Source organism: Manis pentadactyla, chromosome 15 (assembly GCF_030020395.1).
Source record: "Manis pentadactyla isolate mManPen7 chromosome 15, mManPen7.hap1, whole genome shotgun sequence".
Taxonomy (NCBI): domain Eukaryota; kingdom Metazoa; phylum Chordata; class Mammalia; order Pholidota; family Manidae; genus Manis; species Manis pentadactyla.
The window spans coordinates 65,366,751-65,391,060 of record NC_080033.1 but is presented as its reverse complement, the minus strand read 5'-3'; the positions used below and the strand labels follow the sequence as shown (position 1 = coordinate 65,391,060).

The 24,310-nt window shown below is 42.8% G+C and overlaps 1 long non-coding RNA gene across 1 annotated transcript in view; it reads left to right on the top strand.

Moving 5' to 3' along the window:
* Positions 1 to 23,492, top strand: part of LOC118924493 (uncharacterized) — a 145,861-nt gene extending 122,369 nt beyond the window's left edge. The window contains exon 3 of the long non-coding RNA XR_008993973.1: positions 23,383 to 23,492. This is a non-coding gene — a long non-coding RNA (uncharacterized LOC118924493). The remainder of the gene's footprint in view (positions 1 to 23,382) is intronic.
* The last annotated feature ends 818 nt before the right edge of the window (positions 23,493 to 24,310 follow it).

Below are 24,310 nucleotides of genomic sequence, written 5' to 3'. Positions count from 1 at the left end.
TTGTGTGCAGGGTAGCACTGAGCCCAGGTGTCTTTCTTCTCAGCACCCCAGCATCCAGACCCTTCTCTTGGAGATGTCTCTGCTGCAAACATCCCAGTCTGTCTGCAGCTTGCAGCTTCCAAGCTGACGGTGAGTCAGGCCTTCTCATTTTTTGTGAACCGTGAATTTCCCTGGCACCCCCAAGCTTCTCCCCCTACCCACCAGCTCAGTCTTTTCCCTGCCTCTAGAACAGTACTTTTCAACCAGGGTTGATCTTGCCCTACAGGGGGGACATTTGGCAATGTCTGGAGACATTTCTGGTTGTCACTACTTTGGGAAGAGGTAAGGTGTGCCACTGGCATCTAGTAGGTAGAGGTTAGGGCTGCTGCTGAACACCCACCATGCTGAGGTTAAGAAGCCTTGCTCTGAGCAGGACCAGCAAAGTCCTTACTGACATTTTGAGGTCTCCCTAGAAATTCTACCAAGAAATAACTAGAACACTCCATAGCCCATCTTCAGACTAAGTCCATTTTTTCAGTTCTCTGACACCGGCTCACGGGGTCCTCAAGCATGCCTCCAGATGTTCATCTGTGTAGGTGTGAAAACCCCTCAGAGGGAGTGATGGGAGAATTAAGAAAATGAAGATACTTAGCTAGCTTGATACCTTCTCACAGTCAGGGCATAGTAAGTGGGAGCTGTTCTGGCTGCATGCTGCTACCAGCGTTCTCATCATCGCTAGTATTCTCTCCCCATAATACCTGTCTTTGACTCAGGGCTCTGAGCAAGGCTGTTCCTGCGTCCCACTTCTGGTCTTTCTGGTCATTGCCTTGGCAACCTCTGTTACCCTTTTGATGCGTTTTACCAACTCCAAACATGGGGGGAAGTGAATTTAGTTTCTTGTAGCTGTTCGTTTGCCCTATGAATACCCTTGATCCAGACTCAAGCTCGCATCTGAGTTTCTTTTTCTAAACCATGAGTCATTTAGCAAAAGAGCTCACTAAGCGTACGACACCCCAGGACTTTTGAGGGTGGCAGAGCATGTGTAGGCCCAGGGACTCAGCGCGTGGCAGATCTCACCTGCCCCCGGCCACAGGCAGCCCCTTCACAGAGACATACCATTTTCTATCCCAGGGGTATAAGCACAATTTTAGGAGGATTCACATAAGCTCACTAGGCTTCTGTTGTGCACCCATCAGAACCATTTTTCAAACCTTTTCTGTTTTATGTGAATTCACCAGATACATATTGCTGGCACCTCAGAGCCATATTAAAAATGTTTTATTGAAATATAGCATACATCGCAAAAATACACAAATCACAAGTGTGGAGCTCAAAGACTTTTAACCAAAAGAATGTAATGATGTGACCCATAACACAGGTCAGAAAACAGGTAATTAGCTCCCTCCTAGTCCCCTTAAACCCTGGTCCAGTGACAACCACCCCCTCCACCCAAGAAGGTAACTACAGACCTGATTTCTGTCATCATAGATTATGAGAGTTGCTGTTTTTGAAATGTACAGAACTATTATTATTTGCAATATACTTTTTCCTATCTACTCGGGTTTTTTCCCTTAATATTTGAAATCAACTATGCTGATAAGTATAGCAGCAATCAGTATATATAATAATGTGTTAATCTGTTCCATTTTTGATAGGCATTTGGAGTTTTATCCAGGTTAAGTATATATAATAATTTGAAGTATATATAATAATGTGTTAATCTGTTCCATTTTTGATAGGCATTTGGAGTTTTATCCAGGTTTAATTATTATATAATGATCTCAGGGACACTTTCATCACTGTCTCTTGGTACACATGCATTTTGTTGGGTTTAGACAGGAACAGAATTTCTCCATCATAGAGGTTACTGGCGTTTGGATTGAGGAGATTTACCAGTTTTCAAAAGTGGTTGTAACAATTACTCTCCCACAAATAGTGCAGGTGAGTTTTAACTGCTTGGCATCTTTATAGACATTGGTAATACCCATTACATATTTTTTCATTTTAGCCATTCTGGCATTCGTTGTTCTAATTAGCATTTTTCTGATGACTTATGGAGTTGAGCACCTTTTCATATGCATATTACCAATTTGATTATCATCTCTGTGAAATGCCTGTTCTGGTCTTTTGCCCACTTTTTTTTTGATCATCAGTCTTTAGTTGATTTATACAATTTCATTATGCCTTCTGGGTAAAAGCCTTTTATTGGCTATCTACCTATCTATCTATCCATCCATCCATCTCCTATTTTATCTATCTACATATATGCCATTATTTTGCTGTGTATCTTATCATTCACTAAGTTAATGGTGTCTTTGGACAAACAGACATTATTTTAAAGAAAGCCAATTTATCAATTATTTTCTCTGTGGTTAATGATATGTGTCCAGTTTGTTATTTTCTTAAGGTCATGAAACTCTTTTGTTGTTATCTAGAAACTTGACTGCTTTTTATTTTCACATTTAGGTTGATAGTCTACCTGGAATTGATATTTATATAGTTTAAGGCAGAAGTCAAACTTCAACTATTTCCGTTAATTGATTCAGCACTGTTTATTGAACAAACCATAATTTTCCCCACTGCACTGCTTTTTATTTATATAATATAACATTTCTGTAATAAATCAAATGACCATATATATATATATATATATACTGATCTGTTTCTAGACTCTCTGTTATGTTTTATTGATTCATCTGTTTATCTTCATATCAATAACTACACTTTTAGTTATCATATGTTTAGGATAAGTCTGATGTCTTGCAGATAAAATCCTCCTACTTTGCTCCTGCACATAAAATCCTCCTACTTTGATCTTCTTCAGGATTGTTCTGATTGTTTTTGACCCTTTATATTTCCACAGAAATTACAGGGTCACCTTGTCAGTCCCCACAGACAACTCTCGGGATTTTGAATGGGATCACATTGAATCTGCAGATCAATTTGGGGAGATTAATATCTTGCCACTCTCTTTTTCATCCTTTTAATATTCAATGACTTCTCATGTAGCTGTATCTCTTATAAGTAGCACAAAATATTTTTCCACTTTGACAGTCTTTGTATTTTAGTTTAGATGATTGAATACCCATTCCATTTATATTTAATGTAATTACTGATATGTAGTTACTTTACATGTATATTTGAATTTTAATTTGCCATCCTGTTATTGGTTTTCTATTCTTCACACCTGTTTATGCTCTTTTTTTTTCTTTCTTCCCTTCTTTTGGATTAATCAACTATTTCTTAATTATCCATTCCTATAGGCTTGTCAGTTATATGTACCTTTATTTTTACCTTGGTGAGCACACAGGAGATTAAACTATGCATCATTTCCATTATAGTCTATATGCTTCTGAGTACTTTCACCAGTTCCCAGAAAGCATGGAGAACTCGGGACACTTCAGCTCCATTTATTCACTCGCACATGGTGTGTCACTGTTTTCATATGTATTTTAAGACATCCTTGTTATTTTATATAGTTAACAGTATTTTGGAATTATCCAGCTACTTATTCTTTTCACTATTTCCATTCCTACCTGCATTTCTGGTCTTCCATCTAGGTTCATATTTCCTCTACCTGAAGCACTCCTGGAAGTGTTCTCCTCGGTGTTGTTCTGTTAGGGGTAAATGTCCTCAATTTATGCTTTCCATCAGTATCTCAATTTTTTCCTTCATATTTTAAAGACATTCTTGCCTGGAATAGTATTCAAGTTTGGTCATTATTTTCTTGCTATTTTTTAATGATGTCATTCCCTGGTCTTTTGGATTCCATCTTTTAAGCTGAGTAGTTAGCCATCATACCTACTGTTGCTCTTCGAAGATAATGTCTCTTTTGCGCCACAAGCTTTTACGGTTTTTCTCTTTCTTTTTGGTGAAATTGTAAATGGAATCATTTTCTTCATTTCACTTTTCAATTGTTCATTGCTAATTTTAAGAATACAACTGATTTGTCATGTTGATTTTGTATCCTTCAGCTTTGCTGAATTTGTTTATTAGCTCTAGTAGATTTTTGTGGATTCATTAGGATTTTCTATGTGTATGGTAATGTCATCTGCAAATAAAGGTAGTTATATTTCTTCCTTCCAATCTGAATGTCTTTTCTTTATTTTTTTTCTTGCTTATTTTCCCTGGTTAGAACTTCCAAGACAATGTTGAATAGCAGTGGTGGGCACAGGCATCCCTGACTTGTTCCTGATTTTAGGGGGAAAGCCTTCAGTTTCTCACTTGTAAGCAGGGTGCTTGCTGTGGGTTTGTCCTGGATACCACATTAGGCTGAGGAAATTCACTTCTATTTTTCGTTTGTTAAGTGTTTTTATAGTGAACAGGTGTTGGATTTTGTCAAATGGTTTTTCTGTATCAACTGAGATGATCGTGTTTGTTTTTCTCTTCATTCTATAGTGGGTTGTACTGATTGATGGTCATTGTTGAACCATCTTGCATTCTTGGGATAAAATCCCACTTGGTCGTTTTAATTTGCTGCAGTATTTGAGTTGTTAGTATTTTGTTGAGGTCTCTTCATGTTTGGCTTTTTAATACTGTGATATGCCTAGTTGTATTTTTTTCCTTGAGTTTGTTGTGTTTTTTTTTAGATTGGGCTTGAAGTCTTTCATCACTTGTGGGAAATTCTTAACTGTTGCCACTTCATATATGTCTTCTGCATCTTTCTCTTTCTCCCTTCCCTTTTGATCTCCAATTACACATATATTATGCCTATTTCCTGTCTAGTAGATCTCTCACAGTCTTTTGTGTATTTTTCATTCTTCATTCCCTTTTACTTCAGCCTAGCTTCTGTTAACTTCCAGTTTCTTCCAGTCACCCTCTTCCTCTGTGTCTAAACTTTTGATTTGACAGACTCATCTACCAGGTTCTTAATTTCACCAATTGTATTTTTCAGTTCTAGCATTTCCTTTATACTCTCTTTATAAATCTCTGTTCTCTTGTGAGATATTCCATCTTGTCATGATCATTTAAAAATCTGACAGCGTCAGTGTTTGCTTCATCTTTGTTCCTTTTGTTAAGTCTTCTTGGCTCAATGTTTAGTCCTGTCTCTTGGTAGCCCTGATATTTTTGATTGAGCAGTAGGCATAGACATTGTATATGAAAAATTATAGAAAGTGTAGGTGAGCCTTCATTGGTAGGCAGCTAGAGTTGGACTAAACTACTTTAAGCCTGGGATTCAACCTTGGGAAGATCTAGCCTGTTTCTTCTTTGCAGAGTCCTGACCAAGTACCTGGTGAATTTTCTTCTTCTCAGCCTTTTTGTTGGAAACCGAACTCCAGATTTTATCTTCCCAGGATGATGAGATGCCTGAAAGCTGTGTTCGTCTCTTCAACCCATTGCCTGTATCTCCTTGGCCTTACGTGGTCTAGATAGCTTATGACTTGGTGAATATCTCCTGGGGATGCATAGCTCCGACCTTTAGGTTTTTACTCTGCTTCTCTTTGCAAAGTTTGGCCCAAGCCCTGGCTACCTTAGAAGCCTAAACTTCAGTTGCTATATCCATCATCCCGTAAGACTGTCAAAAACTCTGTTCAGCTTCTTACAGTCTGTCACTACATGGCTTCTCTCTGCCCCGCAGTCTTACAAATTGGTAAAGGCTCCAAAGGAAAATGCTGTGTAGTGTGTTGTGCCAGCTTCAATGAGTTGTTCTGCTTATCAGATCTTGGACCCTGTTGTTTTGGCTGCCTTGATAGCTCTTTAATGGTATTTAGGTTTTCTAGCCATTCTTATTGAGGGGTTTGTTTACTACAGGCTAGCCTGCTGTCAGCTGCATGCATAGCCTCCCCAGAGCTACTCTGGACTGTGTACCATAGACGTGAGAGGACTACCCAGGGTGAAATGAGTGAGCCCTTTAGGCACAGGGAATGTTCAGGGAATCTGCCTTCACTTCTGCCTCTCAGGAGGCCATCCTCTCATCCCTGTCATATCTTATTTCCTACCAGTCTCTCTGCCTCAAGCCTGTTTTCCGAAAAAGACCCTCAACCTTTTGGACCAGAATATCAGTGTTACACTGAAAGTATAAAGTAACAGTATATGGTTGTGTTTTAAAATATATAGTCCTTATATATTAGAGCGTCATCCTAAAACATTTAGAGATTAAAAAGATCAGTACCCACTCATCACTAGAAACACTTTTTTTTCTTTCTTTCCTTTTTATTGTATCTGTAGAAGAAAATGGACACTATGTGAAACTACTGTGGTAATCATGTCACAATATATGTAAGTTAAATCACCATGCTGTGTGCCTGAAACTTATACAGTGATGTATGCCAATGATTTCTCAGTAAAACTGGGAAACAAATGAGTACTTAAAATTTGGTTTAAAATAATCCAGCAGGGGTGGGAGTTTAGTGGGGAGAGGAGATTTGCTATATGCTCATTTGTTGAAGCTGGGTGATGGGTACATAGTGGTCCATTTTCTTACTCTGTGTCAGTGTTTGGATATTTCCATTAAAAATATTAGGCATATAAAGAAAGTCACAGACATGAAAAAATATACCCATGCCCTAAAGAATAAAAATCAAAATTTCTAGGCTAATAGTAAGAAGGCCCATCTACTTTCTGTACCTAGTCATGACATATTCCCAATCCCTTAAAAATGCTGGTATATTTTCTTGCTGTATTTCTAGCCTTGTATTCTCTTAAAAAATAGTTTAAAAATTATTGTCTTTATTATTGTTAAGATGAGGATTTTCAAAAGATTTTTAAGGGGAATTTGCAAGCAATTGGAAGTGCAGCAGAGCCCCCTGAGAAGTTTCCAAGTTGCCACATTCCATGAAAGTATAAATAAACATCCCCCGAGCCTTCCGCCAGAGTATAAAACCACTGCCATTAAAATCAGTAGGAACCTTCACCAGTGTTTTCTGTGTGCAAAGCTTTGTGCTACGTGCTTTACCTGGGTTGCTTCAGTTAATCCCCCGGCAACCCTGAGATTATTATTATATGGTATCCTTTGTACGGGTGGGGAAACTGAGGTTTAAAACTGGCTAGGAGCAAGGTAACAGCTATCAAGTGGCAACTTCAGGTGTCTGATACCAGGGCCCTGTACCTAATAGAATAATGGTTCTCTTACTGGAGTGTACACGGAAGTCGTCTGGAGAGCTGGTTAAACACACATTGCTGAGCCTCACACCTCAAGTTCCCAGTTCAGTAGGTCCTGGGTGGAGCCCCAGGATTTGCAAATTAACAAATCCCAGATGATGCTCATGCTGCATATTCAGGGTCCACACTTGGAGAAAGTTGTGTGAGGGGATATTATTTAGGGAAGCAGCCATTTGGTATAAATCCTCCGCTCTTACTCCCCTCAGATATGCAAAATGATCTTGGTTCTTTCTAGGTCTTGGGCAGACAGGGACTCTGTTGTGTTGAGGGTAGAACAAGTGATCTGTGGTTAAGGGTCCCTTCCCTTGGGGGTGGAGCTCCTCTGGAAACTGCCATAGCCAGAAGGACATGGACCTGCCCTGGGGCCTGGAATGTGCTTAGTCTTTCCCGTTGCCTGGTAACAGGTGGCCTGCTTCACCTTGCAGCCATGAGTCAGATGGTGTCTATGGGCCATTTTGGTGATAAATGCTTTAGCACCTCCGGAGGCCGCAGTGATGGGTCCATCAGGCCTTTCCTGGAGAGACCTCAAGTGCAGTCAGTAACCATGTGAACCTTTGCTCATTTCCTGGTCCCCCTGCCACCGCAGCCTAGCTCTCTGTTCTTAGGTTCCTACTCCTAAAGCCCCTGTCACACAGACCTGCTCTTTCTTCCCAGAGCATTTTCTGCAAGGCTCTTCCCACCTAGCTGGGGCGTGCTGGTGTTCAGCAAAGCTGTCGTATATTCCAGAGACCAACTCAGGATAATGGTGACAGAGAGATTCAGTGGCTATTTCCAAACAAAAAGCCCACAGCACAGTGAAAATGTGCCAGTATACAGCCTTGATATTCAAAATGTGGTCAGGAACCAGCAGCTTCTGCCTCAGCTGGAAGCTGATTAGAAATGCAGAGCCCCAGGCCCCACCCCAGACCTATTGGATCAGAATGTTCATTTTGACAAGATCCCCAGGTGACTTGTGAACTTCACAGGTTAAGAAGTCTGGTGGCTAAGAGAGAAAGAACTGGAGAATGGGCTCAAACTCTAGATTTGCCCCTCGTCCAGCTGTGGGGACTTGAGCATGCCACGTTCCCCTGCTGGGCCTCAGTTTCCACATCTGTCCAGTGGGCACCATGGCGGTAGTTACCCTGTGGTCTTGCGAAGATTAAATGTGTTAACAGATGTAAGGGCTTGGCAAACGTTAAGTGCTTAACAAATGCTAGCAGTTGTCATTACTGCCCACATCCCTCTGACTGCCCCTGAGGCCATGAGGAAACAAGACAAACTCACTGAAGATCTAAATAGACGCTGTGCCCCGTGTTTCCTCTGCACACCCGGTTGCTGGGTGGTGGAGGCCGGGTGGCCTCAGGGCTGTCCCTTCCTGTGCAGAGCTCCCTCGGAGGGGCACTGCTGACGTGGGTAGCTTGGCCTTTCTCTCAGCTGCCACGCCACAAGCCCAAAGCTTCCTGGAGCTGAGGACACCATCCAGACAAGAGAACCACCCTTCCCTGGCGCTGAGTCACACCGTCTCTATTCAGAAGTGGATCGGGGCAGGTCGGAAGGGCCTCAGGTCTGGCAGAGGGGCCCCAGGCGCGGGACTGCGGGACTCATACTGTGACATGAGTCACACTTACTACATAAGGGTGGATCAAGAGCACTCAAAGGCCACTCAAGTCCATATCCGTCCCCACACACTGGGGAGGGGGTGTCAGCGGGAGACTTGCCTGGAGACGCGTCCTGGAATCTCCACAACAGCTGGGCCGCCCTTTTCATCCTTTCCTTTCTGTGCACAAGGACAACACCATCCTCTTCCTCCTGCTCCTCATCAGGGATGAAGTTACAATTTGAAACAGGCAGATAAATTACTTTTCAGAACAGGAGAAAAGCTGTAGATAACTTACTTTACCTTAAAGAGAGTGGAATTAGTTAGCACCCCAAGGTTGGGAAGTCCAAAACAGTAACCCCTTCTTAAGAGCTCTGTACAAAAATGTGGAGTTGAAGTAAAAAAGCAATTTCGTAAAGGAAATGCGTTGCTTTAGCAATCAAAGGAATAAAGCTTTTACACCATTAAGCTTGTCTTCCTGTAACATGTGAATACTCAGGGTCAGGAGGTCAGAAAGACGAGCACCCGTGCTTCCGGGGCAGCAGAAAGTCAGGGGGCAATTTCCAGTGGCAAGTTGGTCTTAGAAAGACTTGGGACGTCTGACCGTCTCGCTGTGTGCCAGAGACACAGTCTGAACCATCAAGGAGGTTTATGAAGAGAAACATGTTTACTAAATTATTACATATAATAGGAGGTTGAAACTATCCTTTAAGTCTAATTTTACAGTTTGGCTTTTGTCTGTAAATAGTAAACCTGCTGGCCATGCAGGTCTCAAAAAGGGTTTTGAAAACTCTTGAACACCACAGAAAATGTAATTGCTAAAATACTAGATAATAGAATTAAGCAGAAAACAAGATTTTTTTTTAAGCCTTAGGGTCAAAGGTACATTAATAACAACAACAAAAGGTTGCCCCACTCTGAAAAAAAATCGAAATGTGAAAGACTAGATTAAAACATTAAAAAGTTATTAGTAGTTATCAGGATTCCCTGAACGTTTTTCCCTCAGGCGTCTTTTCAAAACTTTATGTGACTAACACTGTTTTTATAATACAAATGAGTGTATATATATCTATCTATAAGTGAATATGTATTTGAATGTAGCACATATGAACATAGGAAAGCAGTCTATAGTATCCATAGCAAATGTGATATGATGTAATATAATCAATATAGTATGTAATGAACTCTAAGATTAAACTCAAAGAAAGGGGTCTTTGTGTCCTAGTGTTTTATATTCATTCAAGCCTTGTTCTGCATCATATTCTCCTTTATATTTGTCTGCAAATGGTGACCAGCAAGCAGAAATTAGCCAATTTGTAACTTTAATCCAGTATACTTTGGAAGAAAACTGTCTGTGTGTAGATTATGTGCTTTATTAATCCCTGCGGATTAGCTATTTCTGGGTAGAGAACTTCCGGTTGATTTCCCCATTGGGAGGCAAGACAGGTGCCAGCTTTTACCTGTAGTAATTACCGGCCTTCCAACTTCACAGTAGATAAATCAGGTGGCAGTTGAATTGCTACCCACTCCCTTTCATCCTTTCTGGTATCTCTTCAACAAATGTAGTGAACTAGGTTTTTCTGGGCCAAAGAATATCCATGGTGTGGCAAGGGGGCAAGTTCACTGGTCACCCCAGTCTAAACACAGTTGTGGGACTGCCAGTCAGCCCGGATGTAAATGGGGCTGTGGCAGTCTTCCCAAAAATACAAAAGAGAAAGTCCACCCAACCCCCATGCAATCTCTAGCAACCCATTGTAGGAAAAGAAGAAACTGAGCCGAACCAGACACCTACATTCTTATATATCAATGGCGTTAATCCTATGATTGGGCAAAGGAACGGGGGTGTTGAGACCCACCGCTGACCATGAGGCATGAAGTTCTTTCCAAGTCCTGACCCACCATGCAGACAATTGCCATGTCCACGTCACAAAGCCCAGCTGTTGTCCTGTTGTCCCCTAACCAAACCAAGGCTCGACAAACTGCAGCCTGTGGTTCAGATCCAGCCAGCTGCCTGGTCTTTGTTTTGCTTGGCTCTTGAGCTAAGAATGACTTTTATTTATTATTTTTAACACAGTAGTTTTAAATCTGTATATAATTGTGTACTTATTACTCTCAAGTCTGTCTTTTGGCCTCGATTTTACCTAAAATATTTCCTCTCTGGGCTTGAGGAAGCATTTCCTGAAGGTGTTCATTGTTCCCAGCCCAAGTTTTTACTTCCTGTTGGAACTGCCACAGAATCCCTTATTGGTATCCCTGCTCCGCTCCGCCCCTCCCCACATATCTTTCTGCACACAGCAGCCAGAATACAAATGAGAGCGTGGTTCTCCTTTGCTTAGAGCCCTCCAATAGCTTGTCATTGCCCCGAAATAAGATCCAAGCTCCCTCCCCTGCTCCTCAATCCTGAGCCCTTTGCTGCTCCACTCTCCAGCTCTTTTATACTCACTGGGTTCCAGCCACTTAACCTTTGAGCCTTCCTCACTCTGAGCCTTTGATCATAGCCCTGAGTATAAGATATGGACCTGGTCTTGCTGACATGGCTTTTCTTCATTTCTGCCCTCTTTATTAATTGATATTCTATTGTAAGGAAGAGGTCTCCCTTTCCATCCACTCTATTGTCCCATCCAATATATTGTTTCTATATTTATGTATTTACTTATATCAGTTTGGATTTATATGTTCCTGGGTCATTTACTGAGTTACAAGCTGTTGCTCTCCTTATTTATTTTGATACTTGAATTGTCCCAGATGTGAGCAGGGAGAATTCCTTCAAGTTAGTTCCTGTGTCCTTCTGATATGTGTCCATATGTCTTTGGGCTCATCCTTACCATTTGGCTTGAGCTATTCCAGGCTCATATTAGACTTTTCCAGTTCTCTATCTGGAATCGGCCATTTCTCCAAATTGCCTTGGATTCTTTTAGAGGATAATGACAATGGAAACAAAGACCTGGATGACAAGCAGGTGATTATTAGGGGGGATGTCATTGCTTCTAGGCCCTTTGTTTAAACAGAGCTACACAATATATGTAGGATGCATGTGTGTATGCACACCCACATTATTCACACCCATATACATCTGTTTTTAATGATCTATCTGTATCTATATGTATCATCTATTTATTACCTATCTATCAATATTTTAAATTGTGAGTGCACATTAGTACCTTGAACTTCAATCCAACACATAGGGTTTGTGCTGATCTAGTCCCTTTCCACATTTATCCCTTCCTTCTTTGATCGTGAAAAACTGTGCTCCTATTATCCACAACATATTTACTTACTTCATCAACAATAGAATACAGAATGGTTTCAGAATTGCTAATCTATATTACTGTGAAGAACAAACCTACCAACTCGATTTTAATAATTGCCTACTGCTATTTTCATCTTTACTCAGAAGCATTCATCCAAATACTATATTATTTGGGCTTGCTGTTTATTCTTTCTGTACAGTCACGTTATTTATTCAGAACAGTTCATTTGTTACTCTATGCATTTCACTTTAGGGTTTTCTCCTCATCCTTGTGATTTTTTTTTATACGAAGCATTAACATGCTTTCAAATATCACTACCCTACAAAAAGATGAGCTGGGAGAGACGTCCTGCCCCCATCCCGGATCCCACCCCTCCAAACTCCCTGCTCTTTTCCATCCTCTCCCACCTACACCTGCAGATAACCAAACTCATTCACTTCTGATTCATCCCTTATGTAGAAACACACGTACTTTTTCTCATCTTCCTTTCCTTCTTACACAAAAGGTAGTGTATTATAGCTCTTCCTTGTACTTTGAGTTTTTTCACTTAGCAATAATTCCTGGAAATCACTCCCTATCAATTAATAGAACTTATCCTCATTATTTTTTACTGTGACACTATACTTTGCTGTGTATGGATGTACCAGGGTTGATTCAACCACCGTCTAGGAATGGGCATTTAAGTTGTTTCCAGTGTTTGCAATTGCAAATAATGCTGCCATGAATAAACTTACGCCCACATATTTTCTTATTGTTGAAGCTGTATCTTTAGGGTAAATTCCTAGAAGTGAGATTGCTGGGTCAGAAGCCAAATGCATGTATTAGTTGGTTAAATATTGCCAAATTACCCTCCACAAGGATTGTATCAGCTCACAGTCCTAACAGCAATGAATATGAATGCCTAAGACAATTTACTTTTTAAAAACCTATAAAGACTTCTTTAAAAATAAATTTATGACCACTGATACGATGGAAAAACAATCACTGTTCAGAAAGAGTGAACCTGGAAAATACAGGCAACGTCCACAAAAAGGTGGAAATATAGCCAGCGACAGTTGACTGCCTAGGCCCTGGGGAGTCCTGTAACTGCTAAAAAGAGAAATGAACAAATGCCCCAAAAATGTGGATGGTTAACAGATGGCAAGGTGAGACTTTCTTAGTAACATTAGCGGAAGGTTGACAGGGCAAGAACACCGAGTCTTCGGGACCCAGGGTTAGGTGGTGCTCCGTCAGTGGACCGTGGAGAGTCCAGCACATTCTACTCCCTCCACCTCTGGGAAATGCCAGAATGTGGACACCACCGAACTCCTCGCAAGGCCTGGAAAGGTCCTGCATATCTGCCCGGCTTGCACCCCTGCCACCTCTCTCGCGGCTTCCATTTCTCACGAGAAGTTTTGTGTAACTGAAATCCCACTGTAGCTGCTGACTGAGGCGTTGCCCAGCAGCCTACCTCGTCCTGGGCTTGGGTGTGCTTATTTTGGTCAATCCTCCCAACAAGCCAACAGCTTGCTGAGGTCCCACAGAGACCCTGTGGGAAGCAGAGCAGAGCAGGGATTGAGATCCTGGTGGTGGTCCTGTACCCCCAGACCCTCTGTCCCTTGCACCTCTATGCCCAGGGACAAGCATGGATTTGACACCTTCACTAGTTCTAAAACTGCCCAGTGACTAATGTGCGATGGGAGGGGGTGATATCGAAGCTCGTGCTCCGAGTCCAGCATTTCAAGCTTTTCTGTGTTTGCCAGTGGAGGAAAACCATTTACAAAGATTTTTTTCATTAAGAGATGAGGAAGAGGAGGCATCCATCAGTCTACTTACAGATCAGCCACAAATAAAGGTTCCTGTTTATTTATTTATTTTAACCTGGTGCAAAGCTTCCTTATCCAGACACTGCCTTTGCTTGGCCTCTTTCACGTGCCCCCAGCAGCGGGCTCCCTCGGCCCTGGAATGAAGGGCGGCGAGAAGTAAGCCGTCGGTGAAGCAGCCTGCCGTTCCGTATCTTTCCTTATACAGCAGTTATTTGTAAACTAATCAATAAACTTTTCTTATTTTGTCGGCTTCTTTAGAACTCTTAGCAGCTGCCTGCTGAACCATGAAGAAACTTAAAATAGCGATGCTCTCCCTTCCGCACTGCCTCTTTCCCCATAGAAGCCGCAAGCCAATCTGTTGTGTTTATACTTGAGGCCATATGAAGCTAATCTGTATGGAAATAAAGGATAGAAATATTCAGATTGAGTTTTACTAAGTGAACCTGAGCTTTCTCTGTTCAGCAAAATAGGCCAGGTAAATGCGTTTCTGATACAGAATAAATCACTTGTTTGAAGACCTATATTTTCTCTTTTGCCATTTTGCTTAGAAGTGAAGAATTCACAGCGCTCTGCATGGGCCCGTGCAAAGCACAAGACCCCTCCTCCCGGGGGGTAGTTCCCCGAGCTGAGCTCATTGTCCTGTTAGGCTCTGAGAGTCTTGCTCTCCCAGCCTGGGGCTGCAGGGACCAGGGCTCTTCTCCAAGGGCCAGGAAGAGAGGTAAGGACAAGAGTCAGGAATACATTTATAGAGTTTCTTACAAGCCAGGCCCCAAGCCTTCACTCAGGCAATCTTGACTGTTACAAACACAACCTCTGGCTTTAAGTACTAGAGTATCATCACACATTTATCACTGTACATGCAAAGAGTGAGACCTGTGCAGAGGTGTTTGAAGAGAACGTAGGAGGGGATCCCCACCAGCACGGCACGTGTTCAGGCCAACCTTTCCGAAGCACTCAGCGCCAGACTGGGTCTTGTCATTCATTCATTTATTTGGTCATTAATTCGAACAAAATCTGTTGGCTGCAGGTGCTTCGTGTATCAACAGACAAGACAGACGAGGTGCCTTCTCTCGTGATGCATATAGTCTGCATATATCCCAAGGCAGGATGATGGGAGAAAGAGGGGAGCGAAGGAGAAGAAAGGCATTCCAGGCAGAGGGAGCAAACACATGGACGCAGGAAATAGCCCAATGCTCCCTGCAGCTACACTGAGGTGACTCTTACTTCACTGTACCCTGAGGCTGGCGGTGAGGAGGAATAACGGAGGGGCCCAGCTCTCTAGTTTGTGCAGCAGGCAGAACAGGAAAACTAGAGTCTGCCCCTTATGATTCTCCCATGTACCTCTCCTGTATCTCTAGCAGGGAGGAAAATTAATTTTAGGATTCTTACAGCAAGTCTTTCAGAGACTGCTCTTTGCTTCTATATGGCCCACATAGTTCAGTCTTTCCAGGGGCATAATTAATGCCATGAGATAGAGGCATTCATTTAGCTCTGTAAAAATGGTCATTTTGTGTGGTTTTACTAATATGTTGCAGGGACAGTATGGGGCACTTGATCTTTATCATCTCACAAAGTCTCCCCCCGACCCCCATTTGAGGTATATACTATTAAGGTCCTCATGCCATTAGCTGAAGACATTGGGGCTCAGCAAGGCGCTGTAAATTGCCCAAAGTCACACAACCACAGAACCAGGATGTGGACTTGTCTGCTCCACGTCAAAGTCTGACAGTGTGACTGAGATGTCGGAGGTCTATTTTCTCTGTTCAGGAGCCTGTGAGGCCACTGAGGGCCCTGTGGCCTGGGTGAGCCCAGTCAGGCCTTTTCTATTCTGCAAATAAACCTCTGTGCCCCGTGCTGTGAAGCCAACCTGAACGTGGGTATCCTGGTCTCCTGCGTGGCTGGAACTGCAAGGGGCTGGAGGATAAGGCACGGACATGGGCTGGAGAATGTGCCTTCTGATGAGGGTGGAGGCCAGGCAGAACTCTGGAAGTGTTTCAGAGGTGACTCAGTCTCTACGGGGGATTCTCGTAACGTCTGTCTCAGCACCTGTTTCTCCCACCTCACCACAGACCCGGTTTTGTCAAGAAGTCTCCCGTGACTGAATCGTTCACATCAAAGCTTGCAGAGCTGCCACCCCTTCCTCAGATCCTGAGCCCTCAGGGAGTGTTAGCAGTCAGGATGGCAAGGTCATGCTGGGAAAACAAACGTCCTGAAATTCTTAGTGGCTTAACACAAAGTTCTTCTTTGGGTCTGTCTCTCCCTCTTTCTTTCTCCCTCCTTCTCTGCACTTTTCATACTATATTCCCAGCAAGAGTCATCAGGGGGATTCTGCCCTTCCGAGTCACATAAGGCCCCTGGTAGAGGGAGGCTTCCTGGCAGCAAGTGCTTCTACCATCATCTCAGCATACGCAGGGAGCATGTCAAGTCGTGCACTGGCTCTTACAGCTTCCACCAAGAAGTGATGCATCGCCTATACGCATAGTCATTAGCCAAGCCAAGTCACGTGGCCACAGCATCTTAGAAGGCGGTGGGGAAATGCAATCTTACCATGTGCCGGGAAGACAGCATGGACGTGACAGGTGAGAGCCCCAAGCCCCGACAGCTATTGGAGGTAGCGTGGAGGAACGTGGCTCACCCCTCAACCGTCTGTCATGGCTCTGCCAGACCCACACCTCATGGAGGGCTGCTTCAAGGGGACGAGAGGCTGAATCAAGCGGACTCGAACAACCTAAGAAATCATGAGTGTACACGTGAGTGCAATGCCGTCACTGAGTGTCACTGTTGTGACAAGAGGTTAGAATGTAGTGAGCAAGTGGGGTTTGCTTCTCAGCAAGTCTCCATCTGGCCAAGGCACCTCTGCCCTTGGTCTTCTCCCCCCTTGCTTCTACCCCAAGCAGGGCTCAGACAGTAGCCCTACAGGAGTAACTGATGATACAACTTAGATATTATATCCAAATAATCCTTGTACGTGAAAGCCAATGGTAATTTCTTAGGGGAACATGCCAAAATGCCATTCCAGAATCCCTCTTGGAGGGACGCAAGCCAAATAAACATTCGGAAATCTTGCTTTGGACAGGTGTCAGTCATGAGGATGAGATACATACTATAAATTGATGACATTTAGTGTTCATATCAAATAAATTAAATCTGTCTATACATAGTTTATGTGTCTTATAAATTCTGATGTGTCTGATGGGATTACAGACATACTGGAGGCCATACGAGGAGAAAAGAAGAAGAAAAAACTACTAATCTAGTACATATTGTGTCATTACATATGTCTACCCCTCCATTGCCTTAAACTCCATCTAAAATTTGGAGGAAATGGAGGTAACTGGTAAAGAATTTAAATAAAATTGTTACGCCAACGCAAGCTGATGTCTCCTCTTGCATTTTCCTATTTAAGGAAAGTGATCATATCTAAGACAAAAGCAAAGATGGTGCTGAGAACATTTCAAATTTGTAATTCTACCAATAAAATCCATCATTTAGTCAACACATGTTTGTTTAGTGTCTACAGTGCACTGTGCATTCAGTAGTGAGTGAGAAAACCAAGGTCCTTGACCTCATGAAAATTATATTCTAGTGGAGACATGTACAGTGAGAGAAGGGAACAAATATATACAATGGAATTTCAGGAAATAAGACTCTTTTAAAGAACAACAAAGCAAGGAATGAAGATGACGAATGACAGGTTGACTTTAGGGAGGGTGATAAGAGATGCTTCTCTGAAGAGGTAATGTTTGTGCCAGGAAATGAACAAAGTGAGTGAATGAGTCATCGAACGGTTTTGGGGGAGAGAGTCACAGACGGAGGGAACCACAGATCCCCCAGGGCTCTGATGTGGGAATGGAGTGTCTGTGAGCTCCACGGAGGGTAAGACAGAGTATGGGAGGTGAGTCCAGAGAGGTAGGCAGACTGTAAGGTCATGAAGGCAAAGGTGAAGCATCTGGATGTATCCCATGTGTGATACAAAATCACTGGAGTTCTGTGAAAAAAGTGGCAATATCCAATGTATGTGGATCTTGACCAAGCTCACTCTGGCAGGTGTGTGCAAAATTGATTGTGAGACAAGACTGGAAGCAGGGAGACCAGTGAGGATATGTCACAGGTCCACTTAGAAATCATGGTGACCATACTGGTGGTCAGGCCAAACTTTGATATATCTTAAGGTAGAGCCAGCAGGATTTGTTGATGGGGTGACTGGAAAGATGACGGAAAGAAAGAAAACAAGGATGACCTCTAAGGTTTTAGAATGAGCAACCGACTCAGCACAAGGCAATGCCCTTTGCTGAAAGAGGAAGGAATGACTTTGAAGAGGAAATCACAAATTCTATTTTCCATCTCCAAGGTTTGAGTTGCTTATTAGGCATCCAAGTGGAGAGATCACATATGCAAATGAATATATAAGTCTGGAGTTCTAGGGGGACATCAAAGCTACATATGTCAAGATATACATTTGTAAGTCATCAGCAAGTAGCTTGTATTTAAAGTCGAGAGACCATATAAGGTCATCTTGACAATGAGTTGTACATGTGGAAGAGAGGAGGACTAAGGTAAAAATACTTGGGTGAACCAACGTTAACATTGGGAAAAGATCAGAGAATTAGATTGGCTAATGATGAGGGAGGAAAACCATGGGAGTATGGTGACCAAAAAGCTAAGACAAGACAGGGTTTCAAGAAGGAATGACCTGACCAACTGTAACCAATGACTCTAAGAAGTCAGGGACCACGCAGCCCAAGACATGGGCACTGGATTGGAAATGGAGACCATTGGTGAGTTTAACAAGAGCTGTTTTAGGGAAATAGTAAGAAGGAAAGCTTTGTTGCTGAAAGGATGGCAAAGATACGGGTGGAGTTACTAGAAAGAGCTGTGAGGTCAAGGGGAAGTTTATTTGTAGGTGGGAGATGTTTGGGTATGTTCAAATGCTGATGGGAATGATTTCATAGACCAGGGATGCAGGGGGTGGAGAAGGAAGTTTAGGAGCAGACTCCTTGGATGAATGAAGAAAGGGGGTTACAGAGCAGGAGGGACGTCTGAGTTCACATACGAGGAAGGAAGAGAAGGCTGAGTGTATATGTAGAGACGCAGGTGGAAAAAAGATGTTCTTCCGACTGCTTCTGTTTTCTCAATAAAATAAAACTCAAGATCAGCTATTGACAGTGAGTCCTGGCTGCCTGAGGAGTGAGGAGTCAATAGTCATCAGGATAAGTGGGAGGAGGTTTTGACTGGGGAAGCACGGTTGGCTTTTCAGGCGGTGCTGAAGTCCCACGTATGATATGTGGTCATAAATCTAAAGTGAAGCCAGGAAGCGTGGTTGTGGATTTTTCTCTAGCCACATTCTGTTTCTCAGGTACAGGCATGGAGCAAGAAGAGGGACGAGTTTAAACAAAGAGGAGGTTTGCCGTGGCAGCGACAGAGGCGGAGGGGGGCCTGAGAAGGGGAGGGAGGTGTTGTAGAGATGATGGAGCATGAGGTCAAAGTGGAGAAAGATGGTGACCGTGTGCGAGGCTAGGATTAGGGTCTCCGATGGGGCATGAGTGCTGTTTGTTGGAGGGTGTGAATTAAAGGCGATCCGTTTGTGGCCAGAAAGTCTGCTGTTTGAAACCTAGATACAGGAAGTAGTGTGGCTATTGATAAAGCTTAAGGTATGTCTTGGGAAGAGGACAGCTTGTGTACTGGAGGAAAGTCACTCAAAGGTCACAGTCCAGGGGGAAAGAAATAGAGCAAGAAAATATAGACATATTAATTGTGGCTACTGAAAGAAAGGGAGAGGGAATGAATTCTTAACTTGAATAAGTTACATGGACTAGTGAATCTTACCCAAATACAGTGACGTTCTTAGAAGTTTTGGGGTCTACTCACGAAAGTTGTTACTAATCATGAAGTGTTAACATTGAAATAAAAATTATTTTTGTAGGGAAAGCAGGCTTAAGGTTAATCTTTGTAATAATCTCAACAGTGTATGGCTCACATTGACCATTTTTTCTTGACTGTGAAAGAAGAGATGAATTTAGAACAGGATGAGAAATGATACAATTCCACAGTCTCTCTTGGCGATAATGTGAACTGCAGTGAGTGACCTTGAACTCATGTGCCATTAATAGTTGTGGGGATTGTGAATTTTTGTGGTATTTGTTCTGCCCACATAGTCCAGGGGGTTTCATGAACATCTGGACACCCCACGGGGGCCTGTTAGTCATGTGAATAACATCCAGTATGTGAGTCTTTATGGAAAAATACGGGAGGTGAGTGTTGTGGACTTTAGCTCTAGGCAGACATTGCGGTAGCTTGTTAGAGAAATGGCCCCAGTGAATCACCCTCCCTCTACACACACTCCTTTGCAATGTGACTTTGCTCCTCCTTCCATCTAGAAATGGACTCCATTTCCCCAGGCTTTGGTCTAAACTGACTTTGTGGCTTGTTTTGACTGATAAAATATGATAGAAGTGACATGGTGTGACTTCTGAGTCTAGGTCTCAGGAGGCCTTATGGTTTCTACTCTTGCTTTTCTGGGACAGGGCTGCCTCCATGTAAAGGCCCTTTGGAGAATGCGAGCTGCATGCAGTGTGAAGCTCTGCAGACAGGCAGCACTAACAGCCAGATGTGACCGAGCCTGCCTGGGACCATCCAGCCCCCCCCTAAGTCACTAGCTGACGGCTGCCACCTAACTGGCCCTATGTAAGACCAGAGAAGAACTGCTCTGCTGAGCTCAGCCCCAGTCCCCAATCCATGGAGTTGTGACTGTGGTTTCATGCCACTAGGTTTTGGGGTTATTACACAACAATATTGCCACGTACACAACACTAGATAGTTGATGCAACCAGTAAGAGTCATTAACAACAAGGACAAACGGAGGGAGTGAAGTAACATTCATTGAGGGCCTACTTGGTACTGAGCCACTCCTGAGAACATCACCCTGTTTTGCCTGACAACACCTCTCCGAGGAGGTACCATTTTCTTCCAGTGAGAAAACTGGAGGTCAAAGCTCAGTAACTGGTCCAAAGTCATGTATCTCAGGAATAATGAACTTTAGGCTAAAACATGCCCAAATCCACTCCTTAAATATATCCGTTTAACACCCACACCTCCACAAAATTTCTTCATAAATTTTGGCATATCTTTACTCTCTGAACTATTATTTATTTAATAATATTTTCTTTAAATTGGCTCACTTGAATAAGTCATTGAACAAATAAGTATATTGAAAGCAGAAACATTTTGTTACTAGGATGGACAGCCATGGCTAAAATATTCATCGGGTGCTTTCCCCAGGCGAGCTCTCTGCTGATCGCTTTGGATGAATTAATTGATTTAATCCTCACATTAACTCTATTGCATTGGAGCTACTACTGTCATCATCCCCATTTTACGGATGAGGAAATGAGGCTGGGGAGATCAAAAAGTTAGCTGCTTGATGTCACCGAAGAAGTAAGTGGCAGAGGCGTGGTTTGTGTTCCCGGCATCCAGTGGGTAGACACCAGGCATGCCGCTGAACATCCCACGTGGCACGGGTCAGCCTCTCCACCCCCAGCAAAGAAATATCCAGCCCAAATGTCAGCAGGGCCAAGGTTAAGAAACCGGGTTTCTGCCTTTTAAATGGTAAACAGAAACAAGTATCGCTTGCCGGAAATTGAAACTCAGCAAAAACCAAACAATGCTAAAAAAAATCCCTCTGGAAACTGTTGCTTGCCAAGGCTTGGAGCTTTAGGATCCCTCTTTTTGTTGAAAAAGAGATTAGCGAAACATTAGAGAGCTTGTAAAGGCTCACACCCTGCAGAGACTCCTTCCTTGGTGTGATCAGAGGATTATAAGAGACTTACAATGGGAATTAAATCTCCTCGTGTGATTGTAAGTTATTTACACCCTGTGTACCTACCAGTCACCCCACAGTCCTCTGTTACATAGCCCATCTTTTGGGAAATGCGGTGCCATATCTGGGTGGGCAAACTGTGCCCCTGGGGCCAAATCCAGTTGAGAACCCGTTTTTGTAAATAAAGTTTTATTGGAACATAGCTGTGGCGGCTCATTTATGTATCCTGTACAGCTGCTTTTGTGCTACAAAGTCGGAGTTGCTTAGTGACAACGGAGACCATTTATCACACAAGGCCTAAAATATTTACTGTCCTGTCATTTATAAAAAGACTTTGCTGACCCCTGCCTAGAACACTGCTAGGTAAGTAGTAGGTGCTCAGTAAATATTTGCTGAATAAATAAAGCCCTGGACCACAGTGCTCAGGGCTAACACCCTCTTCCTCCATTTCTTTCCCTCCCTCTGCACGGAGCTCCTTTTCCCTGGCCCTCTCCCATTCATCCCTATGTAATTAAGTATTTGTTTGTTTGTTTCCTTATTTTTGCATTCCCATTTTGCTCAGCACGAAATGACAGCTCCATTTTTAAAACAAACACCTGTTGGCTGAGTAGTTGATCACTGTAAGCGGCTCCATTTGAGGGCTCAGCGATATAAATGGCTCTCCCTGTGGGGGATGGTGATGGACCCCCTGGGATCTCAGGCGTCGGCGCCTTTTCTCTTGGAGCTGTTGGCATTCACTGCACTCCCTCAGCTCTGGCGCTAAGGGGTATATAATAGACATGGGAAGGCCTATAAAAGTGACATCTAAAACTGCCGCAGAGCTGAGTATTGATTTATTCATTACTATAAATTTTTTTGTCGTTACTATGCAATTGCTCTATCTCAGGAAGAATTGATAGATGTGGTTGGAAGCTACAACCCACTGTGCAAAACTTTTTCCCCCTTCTACAATTCCCTGTAACTCTCCTAAAGAATCATTATTCCTTATTACATAGCCCTGGCATGCCACCTATTTAGATAAATGCATGAACAAGTGTGCAGTAAATATTCATAGTGGCCCATGTGTCAACGATATATGTCACTAATTAGATAATTTAGTGGTTCAAATAAATAAATAAGAAAATAGAAGCACACCCAGGAAAACAGTGAAATAAAACACAGACTCCTTGTAGGACTCTAGGCAAATAGGATGGCTTTTCAGGCTATAGTGTTATCTTATATGTTGAAGGCCAATCAAAAGGTCACAGGAGGGCTTAATGGGGCTGTGTACACGTGGAACAAAACCAGATCTATAGCACACCACATTTGTTTGGGTCTTCTCAGTAAGCCACGCTCACGTTACCTAAGCAAGTCTACTCTGAGGGGCCTTGGGGATTTGGGGGCCTATTGTCTCTTGCATCCCATTTGTTTTGTTGAGTTTGCTATTTATGATCCTGTTGATAACAAAGACAACAGGGCTCTGCAGGTGAGAAGGTCAAATCCTGACTCTGATAGGAAGCGGGTAAGGTCCTTATTCAGTTCAAGCCCCAGTGTTCTTATCTGTAGAATGGGAATGGTTATAACTTTGATGGTAATGATGCTGGTGACCATGAAGAATACGTAAGGCAATAGGCAAGGAAGCCCTTTGCAGAGTCCCGAGTTCCAAGAAGACTTTTAAAGACTTTTTAAAATTTTAAATAAATGGTCTCAAGGAAAGTGAACTAGGCAGATAGAATAACTATTTAGAGAACCAAGAAATTAGCAGCTACTCTTTATTGGGGGCCTCCTCTATATCCAGCATTGAGCCAGTCTTCCTATAGGTTATGGACTAGAATCCAGGTGGGTGAAGTAAAGGATGTTTTTCACATTTTGCAGATGGGGGAACTGAGGATTCAAGGCATTTGGTGCAACTTGCCCAAGACCACAGACCTGGTAAGTGATGCCAGATGAGACATCTACCTCTCTCTGGCTTTATCCCTCTATCCCCTGTGCTGCAAGTGACATGCTGTGTTACCTCCAGGTTTAAATTTAGAAGACTTACTTCTTTTGGTTTATAGAAATACAAGACAAGATTTCAATCTGAGTTGTCCAGAGAGGTTAACCAAACTCACAGCGATTGTCCGCCGATTAAGTCAGAGCTCTGGTTACGTACATGGACTTGGGTCAAACCTGGTCACTCTGATTAAGGGCCTCTGTGAAGACCTCAGGACGTTGTATTAAACAAAAATAATTGGATCTCCTGAATCCTGAGATGTGGCTGCTTAGCTTTTGCCCTTCCCTGTGGTGTGTTAGAATATGAGGGAGATGGGTTCGCTCTGTCAGACAGCTAAAGCCAAGTCTTTTAGACATGCCTAAACCAGTCGTGGCCTTATCTGGGCATCTGAATGTCTCAAACGTAGATAGGATGAATCCTGCGCGTTATCAAGTAAGCAATCGTATAACAAGTAAACTTACTCATATCAGCCCTAGAGCCAGCCAAATTATCTGTTCAAGGTGCCACCTTTCTGGCTTGGGTTTACCTAGTCATAACTGAGAGTACTCATTAACTTATTTAGCAAATATTTAATTTGCACTTGCTGTATGTCAGTAGCCATGGGAGGCACTAGGAATGCAGAGGTGAATTAAATGTATGAGAGTGTACCTATTCATGGAACCCTGGTTAAGAGCTCCTACTGTAATGGTTGAACAATAAAAATGTAGATGCATGGGCAGATAAATATATGGATGTGTGGATAGGTGAATGGATGGATGGATTTAATAGAAAAATGGATGTGTTTTAATTATCTAGGCATCTTTTAAAATT